The 14,594-nt window shown below is 39.2% G+C and overlaps 1 long non-coding RNA gene across 1 annotated transcript in view; it reads left to right on the forward strand.

Annotated features, from left to right (window-relative positions):
* LOC112564688 overlaps positions 1-6,760 on the forward strand; it is a 7,498-nt gene extending 738 nt beyond the window's left edge. The window contains exons 2-8 of the long non-coding RNA XR_003099256.1: positions 407-452; positions 831-851; positions 1,247-1,270; positions 1,622-1,639; positions 4,952-5,002; positions 5,799-5,816; positions 6,714-6,760. This is a non-coding gene — a long non-coding RNA (uncharacterized LOC112564688). The remainder of the gene's footprint in view (positions 1-406; positions 453-830; positions 852-1,246; positions 1,271-1,621; positions 1,640-4,951; positions 5,003-5,798; positions 5,817-6,713) is intronic.
* Positions 6,761-14,594: the final 7,834 nt, after the last annotated feature.

The following is a 14,594-nucleotide window of genomic DNA, read 5'->3' on the forward strand; positions in this document are numbered from 1 at the left end:
CAAGAGTGGCAAACATCGAAACTTGAACTGAATATTTTACAATGTCCGTATGTCAAATGATATAGATGTATCGCTCACAGGCTGAGCCAATAGTGTAGACACGGGTCTACATCAAGTGTTTGTAAGTCCTTGTCTTTAGGTAAGCATCAGTAAAAGAGAGGAAAACAAAATCCACACAACAGCCAATCGGACCTTCAATTCACACAAAAGTGCAGAACACTTAGAGTGTCCCTCCCCCACGCTAATGAAGGTTAACAGGGCATGTTGTTGCTGCTGCTCATGATCATAATGATGAAGGTGTGAATATTCAAGCTAGCTTGATGATAAAATTTAACAAGAAACTGTGAATCTGAGAAAAAAAGTGCCTCAATCTATCAATCATATTTTAAACTTTGGTATCTTGCAGCATTGTTGCTGTTCCTAGTGTGGAGAAAACGTCGGCAGGCCGAAAAGTAAATATTTTTGTGATAACTTATCAGTCAGAAAAAGAGAGAGTGATTTAGATATGTGTAAATAAATTATTACTTTTGTTGAAACATCTGATTATTCTTGAGGAGAATGATGTTCTGAGATGAAGAAAGAAAGATAATTAAATTTGATGAATTTACAAACATTGGGGACATGGGTCATGACACTCGAGCTCGCCATTTCTTGCAAACACGTCCTCAGGTGTTTCTCATGCTTTCTTCCGCACAAACACAAACTAAGCCTGGTTCCGCTCCCAAGCTAAACTCTAGGAATTACTTTTACAGCTTTTAGCAGTTATTACATAAATATCTCCCTTACATAAATATCATTGTCTAAACTTGGCTTACCTTTTCCTACTACAGTCTCGCACAAGATGCAGAAGGGTAAGTGAATGCTCTCTGAATACCTTGAACAGTTTATGACCACAGACAGACATGCCAACACACTTGAAAGTACAGAACAATTGTAGGACTAATATACCGGACTGACAAAGTGGCAGAGCCAGTGTTACAGAAATATATTTCACTGGCGACTTAATGTCTTCAGACACTTTTGTCCCATTCCTGAGAGAGTTGTAAGACTTCTAAAATGATTTTCCAACAATAAGACACACTTTTTAATCATATTCATTAACGTTCTGTGACAATGCTTTTACTTTATAACACAACAGAGTATTTAAAGAAATCTTGTCTTACTCCTGGTAAAATGCTTGTAAAGTGACCTTAATATACAAGGCGGATATTATTGTCTAAACCTGACATTAATTTTCCTACTGCAGAGGAAATACCGGAAATCCAGAGGGGTAAGTAAATATTTACTGTATACCTTGAACAGTTTATCGTCTGATGCCAGACAGACATGCTTACAAACCTGACAGTAGAGAAGTGTTGTAGAACTAATCCACTAAGGTAACAAAGCAACAGAAAGAATACTCCTTGTGTAGGAGAACTGATAATCACTGGCGATTTGATATTTATATCTAAAGATATTATTTTCACACTTCTCAGTTGCTGTGACAGTGCTTTACCTTAAAATGAAATAAATTATCTGCGTATGTTAATCGAGTATCATTTCTTGTAAAATGCTTCGGAAATTACCTTAAGTTAGAATATTGACAATATTGTCTTAACTTGGGATTCCTTTCTTACTGCAGAGAAGAAGCTGAAGGAGGGTAAGTAAATATTGTATACCTTCAACAGTGTACTACATTTTCGGACGACAGATCGAAGTGCTAACAAACTTGAAAGTAGAGAAGAATTGTAGGACTAATACACCTTCCTAACAAAACGACAGAAAGACAGTGTAGGAGAAATGTAGTTTACTGGTGACTTGATATTTGTGACCCTCCACGACGACATGAGTCTTAATTAACTCAATCGCTACGGGAGGGGGGTCAACGAGGTCAAATTCCCCTCGTCCGCACGGAAATTCACCAATTTCAAAAAAATCATAAAAAATAACTGTAAGATTTAAAAAAAATTAAAATAATAATAAGAGGTCAAACTGCGTGAAACAAAAATGTTGACATCTGAATCCTGCATGAACAGTCACTTATTAGGTATTCCAAAGAAAATTAGGTAGGTGTAATAGAATTTTTAAAAAAAGACAAATATATGTGATACTCCGTTTAAAAGAGCATCTTAAAAGCATTTGCGTGGTGTTAATTTCAAGAATTATAGGTTCTGATTTCTTGTAGTAAGCTCACATCAAAGATAGTAACTGTATGGGACAAAATTCACAATCCGGGCGGAAGGTCACAAGTCAGAAATTAAGAAAAAATTTTTTTTACATAACATATAGCATAAAGTACTAAACAAGATCATATTTTATTAGAATATACATCAGAATTTAAATATTATTGTTTTCTTCTCAGTTTCTGTTGTTTGAGTACAAAACCACGTCAAATCGAGTGACCTGCAACGACTGTCAATGTAGCCGGACTGACTGACCCTCGCTAACACCGATGGCCTAGACCTACCTTAGCTTAGCGCCAAATCCGTCCGCTCCTCTTTGTTGTTCCAGGGAAGAGGACGGAAGTTCCCAAGGAGAATTTTCCTCTAAGAAAATTCTATCTTTCGTTAGTCGGGTGCGTCGTCTAATCCTTTACCTCGCATTGTGATCTTTCTTACCTATCCTTATCCACTACGCACCCGAACTCAGAGGACCCGGTGCTTTACTTTCTCTCAGACTAAAGTGTCAACTCCGCCGGACCTTCACGTGTGTTCTTTCTCTGCTGCTGTGTCACGACTACTACATGGGCAATACACAGAACTCACTCACGCAAGTGATACGCAGTCACACAACGGAGACCTACGTACGACACACTAGCACTCTTTCGCACTGACACGCTCACACAGGTATTTCAGATTTTTTTACATTATTTACACATACAACCACTGTATGTATCTTAACCTACCTACCAAGCCTGTCAAACCTAACACCTAACTTCCTGGGGTGGGGAAAAGAGAGACTGAGTGTCACGGGCTGCTATTTCCAGCGGACCAGAGCGCCTTGCGGTACTAAGGTACTTCTCGCGAACTCAGTCTCAAAGCTTTACTTACTGCTATACAAGCAGGACCAGTTTCTGTGCCGAGAAAAAGGTGCGAGCGCTGCTTCTCGCCCGCTGTTTGTACTGGACACATTGGGCACTACGTCACCAGCTGTTGCTGTCCGTCTCGCGCGACCACGCTTGGGGTGGGAGGGGATGCGGCGTGGAGGGACTATTTTCTTCACAAAGGTTGTTTTGTGACAGTTTTGTGCTCGAGACCCCGAAAGGCGATAGGCGTCAATTTTGTGCAGTTTGACTTTTCTTTAAAAATGGATTCCTTGGTTATTAAACTATCAGGAAAATACACTGCTATGGTAAAATAAAAGTTAAAAATCGACTTAAAATACGTTTTAATCGAGGTACCCTACTGCAGTCAGTACCGATTTCAGACGAAATTCAAACGCTGTTTCGATTCTGTTTCCCTGTTATAATCCCATCGTGTTACACCTTGCCAGAAAGACCAGAGTCTTTCTGTTGAACTTCTTTAAAGAACGATTCAAATATTAACCGGTCAAAAGATTGGTCTGCACAAGTTTAAGAGTAAACAAACCCGGTCGGTGTCACGACCAACATTCGGACATGCGCATTCTTTCCAATAACAAAACACGAGATCAACTTCAGGTTGGGACGTCCAAGTAGTTATTATACACGAAAACTTTAAAAATACATAGCAATACATGAAACTGTCAAATAAAGCAGTTTAAACCATACACTTCCCCTCGTACACAACGATATCAGCGTGACAATAGCATACACCAAATATTATTAGACGCAGATACTAAGACCGCACGCAGGCTGGTCTACGGCAGTTTCCACAACTACAGACTTAAATCCACAAAGACTACCTACACACGTCGATTTCAAGGCATTCGTATTGATAAGTCTCTTAGAGCACTTTTCTAAGCCACAAGAAAAGTCCACGTGCTCATGAATATTCAGCAACACACTCACACAAAAGTCCTACAAATCCGTGTCAACCATCTTACTGTACCTCTATCGATGACGGTGAAGAGTTACAATGGGGGTACGAAACCTCCCCCCACCCCCTTCTCTACTGGTGGAACTTAAAAAAAGAAAAGTCTGACTTTGCGTTATGCCGACACCAGCGGAAAATCACCGCTCCCAGTAGCAGAATCGGCGTGGAACCTTCAGCAAACCTGCGTCAGCTGCTAACCACAGCAGCAGCAGTTCTACTGAGGTAGCAGTCCCAAACACAGCAGCAGCAGCGGCTCCGCAGCAAAAGCAGCAACAGCGAGTCAGTGACATAAATTCACTCAAATCCACAAAATCCACAAATCCACAAATAACAGCCGCCGCTCGATCGATAGCCCCTCGGTAGCTCGATAGATCGATCCTCGCTGGCCGCTACGGTCACCCCAGTCACACTACACCAGGTGTGAGCACTGCCCGAGCCGCACGTGAAATACACGTGGTGTCCAGAATTCACAATGTTTACACGATGTTTACATGGCAGAGGCTACGCCATCCCCACCCCCTCCACCCCCTTACCGTCACAGTCGGCCATCTTGACGCTAACCTTTGAACCCGCTTTTCTCAAAATGGCCGCCATCGTACTTTCAGACTTCAAACCTTCATAACTCACTCAGTTTTAGGGCTAGAAGAACAACGTTTGTATGAAAAGAAAGTTCGGAGCCTGTACTTTTTAAAAATATGCATTTGGGCAAATCTCAAATTTCCGACTTAAGACTCATTTCGTCGTGGAGGGTCACATTTACTGTATACTTATATGTTATTTATACTTTAAGACATCTGTTCACACTTCTTAGTTTACGTGACAATGCTTTTACATTAAAGTGGAATAAATTATCTGCGTATGGAAAGCTAATATCATTTCTTGTAAAATGCTTCTGAAATTACTTTAATTTACCATATTGATAACATTGTCTTAACTTGCGATTTCTTTTCCTACTGCAGAGGCGATGACGCAGAAGAGGAGGAAGCCACAAATGCCGAAAGCGCCGAAAAGTAAGTAATTAGTGTAAATCTTGAATAGTTTATGACATCGTCTGACGACAGATCCAACTGCTAACAAAGTTAAAGGTAGAGAAGAATGGTAGGACTAATGCAACTTCCTAAGAAAACGAGAGACAGACAGTGTGAGAGAAATGTATTTCACTGGCGACTTTATTGTTAGTACGTGTAAGACAGGACACACCTCTCAAGGGAAGCTGCTGAAGACAAAGCACATTATTTAGTTGGAAAGTAGCGACATTAACGCTCCCTGTGACAATGGAGCACAGTTTTGATGATCTCTAGAAAATTCATTCAAAGTAAAGTTTGCTTTTGAAATGTCAGGTGCCTGCAAAACTGAAGTACGAGTATAGATAAGGAAACAAATAAAGCTTCCCATGTCACAGACCACTATAACCCGTCGTCACCATTTCCAAATCCTACCTTCTGGTTGCCAATAGAAACAACTAGTCTCCAAGAAGAAATCTTTCCCCAAGTTTTTTAATCAGCTGCGATGCCACTGAGTGTGGTTGTGTAACTGACTGTTTGACTTTTTTATTTTATCTTTTTAGTCTATTATTTAAGAGAGCATCCAAGAAAGAGAAATTTCCGTCTTTGTTAAGGAGAGAAAAAAAAATAGAGATGCGTTGTGCTGTTCTTACAGTTTAATCGGAGCTCATTTTAAATACCTATTAAAATGTACATCAACTGTGCTGTTCTCCTCTCTTCATGAGAAGCTAAGGCATTTTACTTCATATTTCAACGTTTATGTTTTTGAAGAAAGCGCGAATGTTTATATCTGCTGTTGCAGGTCAGAAGACGCAGAGGGGTAAGTGGACATTACTAGTCAGAAAATATGACTTTCAAACCGACATGTATTTGAAAACAGAGAGATGGTGGGACTGACAGAAGGGTAAAGAGATGGAGGGTCAAACGTCTACATGACCATTTCATGATGTCCATTGGACTGACAGACGGAAAGGCGCACCAAAGACTCGATATCACGTATTTGGGCTTAGCAAACATGTGTATACAGAAATAGCGACAGGTGATATGTCTGGTAGATGTGTATGGAGACACAGAGACACTGTCTTACAGAACTGTCTTGTTTTAAATGCAGACTTTTTTAAAAACCTCATCGCACACGTCTAAAAGTTGGGTAGCTGCTTAAAAGTTTGTGAGTTACAAACCAACGAAGTAGATTCCCGTGTAAAAGACAACAAAATCCAGGAATACAAGACACGTTGTCAATTGAAGGCAACATTTGATGTTTTCACTTTCGACTTTACCTGTGCTGCATTGTTTTTACCTTTCTTGTCCTTCTAAGAAATAATTACAATTTAGGTATAATTTATACCTTAGAGCAGTGGTTCTCAAAGTGTGATCCGCGGACATAGGTCAGGTGGTCCGCGACTGACAGTCGTCATATGTCAGCAAAGTGATGTTTAAAGTGATGCATTCCTCGTAGTAACATTTTAATTACAAATAACGAGGTACTTTTGTGTCAACTTATTACTATACTACTGTCACAGAAGGACATTTAGTTTTGAATTGTAATGAAACAAATGCGGAAATTTAAATTTGAAATTCATATTACAGACTGATTTTTAGGCCTTGATGGTCCGATATATTTTTTACTTAAGTAAAGTGGTCCGCGGTCCGAAATACTTTGAGAACCACTGCCTTAGAGAACTACTTGAAACCCTGAATTGATTCTTTCCTGCAGTGGAGAAGAAGCACCAGAGGAGGAGTAAAGAACCGGATTTATAACAAGAAATCGCAAAAACGCTGTGACCAGAAGTGAGGGAGCAACTCCATCAGCAAACGAGAACAGAACTTTCATAATTACTGATTTGTTTACACGTACACTTGATTACGAGTTACCAGCATGTCGTAAGAGGATGATAGGACAGGCAACAACAAAATCTAGTATTTATACATCAAAGGGTAGGTCTGAGCGATGTCTTTATTGTTTAGCTTGGTCTCAGTGATAACATCTGTATTGTTTAGCTAATGCTCCATGATAACATCTGTATTGTTTAGCTAATGCTCCATGATAACATCTGTATTGTTTAGCTAATGCTCCATGATAACATCTGTATTGTTTAGCTAATGCTCCATGATAACATCTGTATTGTTTAGCTAATGCTCCGTGATAACATCTGTATTGTTTAGCTAATGCTCCGTGATAACATCTGTATTGTTTAGCTAATGCTCCGTGATAACATCTGTATTGTTTAGCTAATGCTCCATGATAACATCTGTATTGTTTAGCTAATGCTCCATGATAACATCTGTATTGTTTAGCTAATGCTCCATGATAACATCTGTATTGTTTAGCTAATGCTCCATGATAACATCTGTATTGTTTAGCTAATGCTCCATGATAACATCTGTATTGTTTAGCTAATGCTCCGTGATAACATCTGTATTGTTTAGCTAATGCTCCGTGATAACATCTGTATTGTTTAGCTAATGCTCCGTGATAACATCTGTATTGTTTAGCTAATGCTCCATGATAACATCTGTATTGTTTAGCTAATGCTCCATGATAACATCTGTATTGTTTAACTACATCTCAATGCTAAAGTCTGTATAGGTTAACTCGATCTTAGTGGTGGAGAGCGTAGTCTGTTATTGGAATACATCAATGCGGCAATCAGTGTCAAAGCATCACTTAACTTTAGAAAATGTGACAAGTAAACCTGGATGCGGATGAAAGAAAGTTTTTTTACATAGGGTTGTAAGCAAAACAAAGTAATCCGCAAAAGAATGCCTTTTGTTAAAATTGTGATATTTGTCAAAAATCTACCACCGTACCGCTCTGCCTGTAATCATAGGGAGGGAAGCATAACTCCTCTAGAAAGGTGAGACAATATTCTCACTACTGTACCTGTATATCAGTTTTACTGTTATACTAATACACTCCTATTTCAGAGATACTTGTATAACTTAAGGCTATACTAGCATATTTATTAACTAAAGGTACACTGTATACACATTCTGGCTTATATAGCCAGACACTATATTGTTGATCAACTCCTGTTATGCAATTTACAAATGACTTCTGTATACCACACTGTCAGAGAGCTCAAGAGTCTTTGATATTAAAGTATACAGAAAGTCCACAAATATTCTCAGTGTCATTGATGACTTTCCACAAACGTGTTGCCAGCAGGTGTAGTAGTGTTCAACCAGTAGCACCACGTGACAACCAAAACAAACGTTCTCAAACAGAACACACGTGTGCACTCAGAACACATTATCTTCATAACACGCTTCTCGGATAAGATTCAGATCTTAAAGGCCAACACCACACTGAGCGACAATCGCTTGAAATAAAGCACAGATATCACAAAACATAGTCCGGGGGATGAGGCTGGTGAACTCACAGGGTTCAGATCCCGTCTCGGGACACGCTCTGTATGTGTCACCTGTCCGCGGGATGGCGTCGGGAGATAGCTCCGGGTCCTCTGATTTCCTCATCCCTTCCTGTCCCTCTCTTTAGTTTGAAATTGCCTCAAGGTGGAAGCACTTTCCTGTTGAAAGAGATAATCAAGGCTTGTGATAAGGCTGTGGCGACGGTCAAACGTTTCAAGAATTTATTTAGTTACATTTACAGAGCACGAGAGCAATACAAGAGAATACAAGAGAGGATTCGTTTCTCACTTAATTACCCCTTACTTCTCACTTAATTACGATGAGTGTAGCAAGGGCTATTACAAGCGATGACATAAACATATTGTAAGATCTTAAAGTGAAATAATACCATAATCTTACCGACAGGACCCTTCAGATAGATAGTTGTTTTGCGTCTTTCCTGTCTGACTGTACAGTTTCAGCAGAGTGGTTAGCACTTTAGTCGGGAGAAAGCGAACACACTTAACACTTATGTGCTCCTAAACTAATTCTCTCTCAAATATCTGTTTAATATTTCAATTCTTTAAACTTTCTCACTTTTGCTCTTGTGTGTATGTGCGTGTGTGTGTGTGTGTGAGAGAGAGAGAGAAGGGAGAGGGAGAGATAAAGAGGGAGTAGGAAGAAGAAGAGAATAGAACTAAAACTGAACTGTACTCAGTTACAGTACCTATATTCAGACAAAAATACTTTTTGTTTTAAGAAATTTAAAGTTAAATACTTTTACTTTGAATAACTTGAAAACATTATGAATACATATTTTCATTCTATTCCTGAGGACAGTTAAAAGAATATACTATATAGGATACAGGTGTCAAGACTGGTTCAAGTTAGTTCAGTAGTATAATTAAACTTCAATCTGAAGCTAGGTTTTTGTTTAGGGTTACGTTTAGAAAGAGACTACGGCATGGCATCGTGAGCTTTACACTCACCACCGGCCTAAACACATGGCTCATCAAGCAGACAACAAACACACAACTGGAACAGTAATCGCTGAATAACTAACGAACTTTGCGATCAGCAATAGGATTGATAAATTTGATTTTATTTCATCCAGCTGTACATGAAGGTGGGAAGGAGGTATCGGCCCTATTTCTAATGTTGGTGCATTAAGGTGGTCATCAATCACCTGTCAATCACTCAAGATAAAACGCTCTTCATTGAAGGCAATCTACTTCGTCTCTATGATGACAAAGAAATGTCATTGATTGATTAACCAGAGACTTAACGGATCATTCCACTTGTTTTACAAGCTTACATTTATCCTCATGTCACTTAAACGATCTGTTTCTACATTACCAGTAGGTAAAGCCATGATAAATAAAAGGTAGTTGACAGAGCAGGTACCACACTCACAGCACACTTAAGTGATGAATGTTGGGGGTCTCCATGTTCTTTCAAGTCTTTATGGAGCACATTAAAAGTGTTTTACCTACTTCAAAGTTGAACTTCCTTGGAAAAAGGTTTGCTGCTAATCAGACTGAAGAAACTGCAAGAAATCCTCGGTTGCCTCGGGTGACACACCCAGCAGTGTGAGGACTGGTGTACTGCTGGCTTCGTGTCGCCAACAATTGACTGTAAGTGAAGCAGTCAACGATTACAAATGAGATGATAGAATTGCAACTTTGTGTTGACAAACAGAACTGTGAGAGGCGTGTGTTTTTCATACATAGATGATTAGAGTTGAGATGAAGAGTTATTTGACTAAGTGTGATTGATGTAGGAAGTGCCCCGGAGATGAACATTGTAGGTATCGTTAGCTGTGTGTCGCCGATAGAGTATTGTGTACTGGCGAGCTATTATTTATGCAAATGTGTTTTGTAATCGGTAAATCCTGAGCCATCCCAGCAACTTATTAACATCTTGTGGACAGCCTCAGGCAATCGTTGTTTTGTGTGTTGAAAGAGCGCGTACGGACCTCGTGTGTGTGTTACTCGTGTGTGTGTGTGTGTCGGCGTCCGTGACATATGGTATCAAGAATGTGTAAGGGGAGGGTGACAAAAAAAAAATCTTGAATCTTGTTTGGTTTTTTGTTTTGTTTGTTATTTCGTTATCTGCATCAGTAAACTCAAAACAGAAAAAATCCTAGTGGAATACATAAGGGCCTTCAAATATCATGCACTTTTAACCTCCAGATTTCTTATCCCCCACACGTGTATACAGGTTATCAGTTTTTGCTAGTTAAACCAATAGTTAAGCCAGCGAAGGGGTCGCGAAGGTGGTCATTTTTTAAAAAAGTTTCTTATACTGGTATTAGTGAAATTAGTTTACATTGTGTAACCGAGTGGTGCGGGGGCTCAACTCCAAATCTCTTCTCCTATTCAAGTACACTGTCTCGGCAATGCAGTGACTTCTCACTTCCAAAACTCAAACACAATCCCCTCTCAACAATTAAGCCTCCAATCTCCCTCCTCTCACCTTTGCCCTCTCTCTCCCCAATCTCTCATCGCTGACTCCCTCTCCCTCTCCAGTCACACCTCTCTTTTTTTAAAAAAAAAACATCTAAAAGGCAGGCATTCAGGAAACGTCCATCATTCACACCCTTTCATTCGCACGTGCTCAGTCCTAGTACTCTATAGGTCCCTGACAGAAGGCCATGACCAGACAATGCGCTGCGACTGGATAAAGACAGCAGTTTTAATCCAAATTTTGGATGCAAGTACACGTGTTTGTTCTGAAGAAGATAGCCATGGATAAACTTGTGCTGCGAAAAGGAACTGATTGCGGTGGTTTTTTGAAAAGAAAAAGTGAAGAAACGAGCGATGTGCAAGTTTTGGGTGCTGGAGCCGATGAAAAACCAGAAAGGCCTGCTACGAAAGTAAGAAAGTACCCTAGCAGCATCGGAAACCATAAGCTCAAGGGGTCCACCAAGTTTGTCTTGATCCGACTGTGATACAGGGGGTCAATCTATCGCAATGCTTGACTCGTCTTGCATGCCGCTGTCAGCGCATGCGCACATAAGCCAAGCTCCACGCTCGCCGAGGCGAAACAGAGTGCGGGAGATCATGCCCACATATAGGGTCGTGACCCCTAACAATGGCAATGACTCTTCGCCATGGCGTGCTACATACGACCACATGCGTGCAGGCAAAGCCGCCATTTTCAAATGTGTGAGTCTACACTTTTCCCAACAGAAAAGCTTCTCAAGCGGTCAATTTCTATACTGATACATGTGTTCGACGCTTCGATAACAGTACGTATAATTTTTATACTCTATATTAACATAGTTATTGAGATTTTAACTACAGAAATGTCCAAATTTAATGCAGAATATCATTCTAAGAGAAAAAAGATTAAGAGTACACATTAACGCAATAAATGCACAAGTTTTCCAGACAGAGGTAGAAATCGTGCTCAGCAGTTCTGAACGCTTGCATTTGATAATTCTTTAGCCGTTAGCAATGGAGAGAATTGGAGCTGTCAGAATTCCTCAAATTGCGATTACGAAAGTGGAACGTAACAGAGCTTCGACAGTTCCGTCTGTTTACTGGTACGATAGCGTTAAAATGCCAGGTTTCTTCGGCAGTATAATATTTTTTTCTCTTATTTATTGTGGGTTTGTTTTTTTTTTTGTCTTGCAAGTCCTGGGCTGTGTGTGAACTATGCTGATTATTAGGCTCATAACCTTTCATGTTTATTTGTTCAAGAAGCAGTGTTTGTATGGTAAAAGGATTTTTTGGTGTAAAATGTACTTGCTTTGTCACATATTGCTGATAATGTTGACAGATTTGGTCCTTTGGACTCTTAACTCTGCCTCTCAATTTTATATTTTTTTAGGCTAGCTTAAACGACTTTTTCAAACACCAAACTTTCCACTGCAGCAGCTAATTAAGAATATTTGTCAAAGAGCAGCATAAGGATTGTGTTCCCAGTGGTGAACCAAAAAAAAAACTTATATAGATAGCCCATTGACAACTGATTGTGACTGGAAGTATCATTTCAGACAACTTTAATGGTCTTTTTCAACAACAAATCATAATAACTGCATAATGGTCAATAATTTATTTTACTGTTATTCTAGATAGCTGGCTGCTGGCATTTTAAGATGAAAGTGGTCACAGGGTGTGCAACTTCCCACTACAATCTATTGAACCAGATGCAAGCTTCATTAATTAGAGCTATAAAGCTGATTCCTCATGTCCTATGCTTCCAGTTCTCCTGCACAAGTCATTAAGTAAGTGCAATTTACTTTTTGATTCATAATATTCATAATCCTTGTGCAGAAAGAAAATTTATGAAGCATTGACCATTAATGGTCAAAATGACTTCTATGTTATTTGTGTGCTGCAGATTTAAGGAAGGAGAAAAAGATAATACCTGAACTGTTTTGAACACAGTCATTACACCACAGATAGTGTAGCTTTTGTTGTGATGCTGCACTATAAGAGTGTGTTATTATTATACTTTTTGATCTTGATTTGTGAAATCTTATTTGCCTTCTATATTTATTTCCATGCAGGTAACTACCAAGAATCTAGCTGAATCTGCAAGGGACAAAAATGTCGGAGGTGGAGAGTGATGACAAAAATGCTCCCACTCAACCAAAAAGGATACGGATAAACTCCGATTAGATTTCGGTCTGTTTTCATTTCCTCTGCTTAATTTTTAGGGAATTTTTTTTGGTGGACATCATGTAGGGACACAAGGCTGTGTCCTCTTTCTGGTAAAATAGCATACAGTGATAAACAAGTTTTGTACAATAACAATAAAATGTTCTTTAAAAAAATTTTAACAAACCTATCAGCAGCTGACAGTTTTAAATGTACTAAGCTGAAAAAAGTTTATGCAAATGTATTCATTTGACACAGGGATGCACAGCTAACAGCGAAGGAGAGAAGGATGCCGAGGAATCACTATATGCTGACCATTCAGTTATGCAGCAATGTCCACCACCATTGCCATACTCTTTGCCACTAGTGGTTGGCACCATCTCAAGGGTGTCCCCAAGTAGCAGCTTTCAAAAAAGGACTGTTTCACCTTTGCCTTCACACCCCCAGCGCCTTCCGATTCCATTGTCTGGTTTTCAGCCTGCCAGCATAAAGACCCATAACCCCTTGGAAGGTAATTTAAAGCCATTTTGTTTATAATCATTTTAGCTTTTTTTTCTTCTTACCCTTGGCCAAGAGTTATGAACAGTGCTTTTATGAGTTAAACTGGAAGCGGAAAATCCCAGCCTTTTGCCATAGTGAAAAAATTTGAAACAAATATGGATCACATATCAGATAGATATGACAAATGGTAAAGATTAACCAAAATTAATGGTATTTTCCAGGCATTGTGAACTATAGCAAAGCTAGAAAAGATCATTATTTTACATGTTTTCTGCTATTGTGTTCTTAGGTTAGAACTAAACTAGAGAAAGTTGGGATGCAACAACTGTCTCTTCTGGAAGAGATGAAGAATGATACAAACAACCTTAAAAGGATGTTTACATGGATGGAGGAACAAGAACAGGAAAGGCAAATGACACGGGAAATTCTGCCAGAGGGGTTCCAGTCTCGCTTAACAATCAGCAGAAGATGTAGAAGTCTTGAGGGAGATATGAAGACAGACCCATAAAAAAGGACATGCTTGGTATGTGCTTTATTCTGATTTGTTAGTAGGAGGAGTCAAATCTTTTTATCTGATTCCCTTTAAAGGTTTCCATACCATAACATTCATTGTATAAAACTAATGACATGTTTGCAGTACTAAAAAGTAATAAAGGCATTGTTATGGTGGCATTGATTAGAGCAGATAGTAAATTTTCTGTACCCACTTTTGCTTGGTTGTATGAAACTTCCTGAATTGTTGCTGTCTTTTTTTTTGGGGGGGGGTGTCTTTAAATACTAGTTGTCATAACAGGTATTATAATGTTGCCCACTGCAATTTTTTTTTAAATGATGTGTATTTATTTTTGTCTGTTTTCAGGAATGCCATTCGGTGATGCGTCGGGCTTCACATTAAAGCATGTAGTGAGGGGCATTCTATCTGTGCTATTTTCAACTGAGTTGGCCTGATCTTACAACTTCAATGGGACTCAAGAACCACCCCTTCATTTTACAAACAGTTCAGGGTAAGGATTTAAATATTTGACTCTGTGTGTGTGTGTATACGGTACATTAATACATGCCTGTCATAAATAGGACTGTTTGGATTGTTTCTTTATCTTTTAGTTATGAACCTTAACCTTTGACTCTGCTAGGTGCAG

Source organism: Pomacea canaliculata, linkage group LG1, assembly GCF_003073045.1.
Source record: "Pomacea canaliculata isolate SZHN2017 linkage group LG1, ASM307304v1, whole genome shotgun sequence".
NCBI lineage: Eukaryota > Metazoa > Mollusca > Gastropoda > Architaenioglossa > Ampullariidae > Pomacea > Pomacea canaliculata.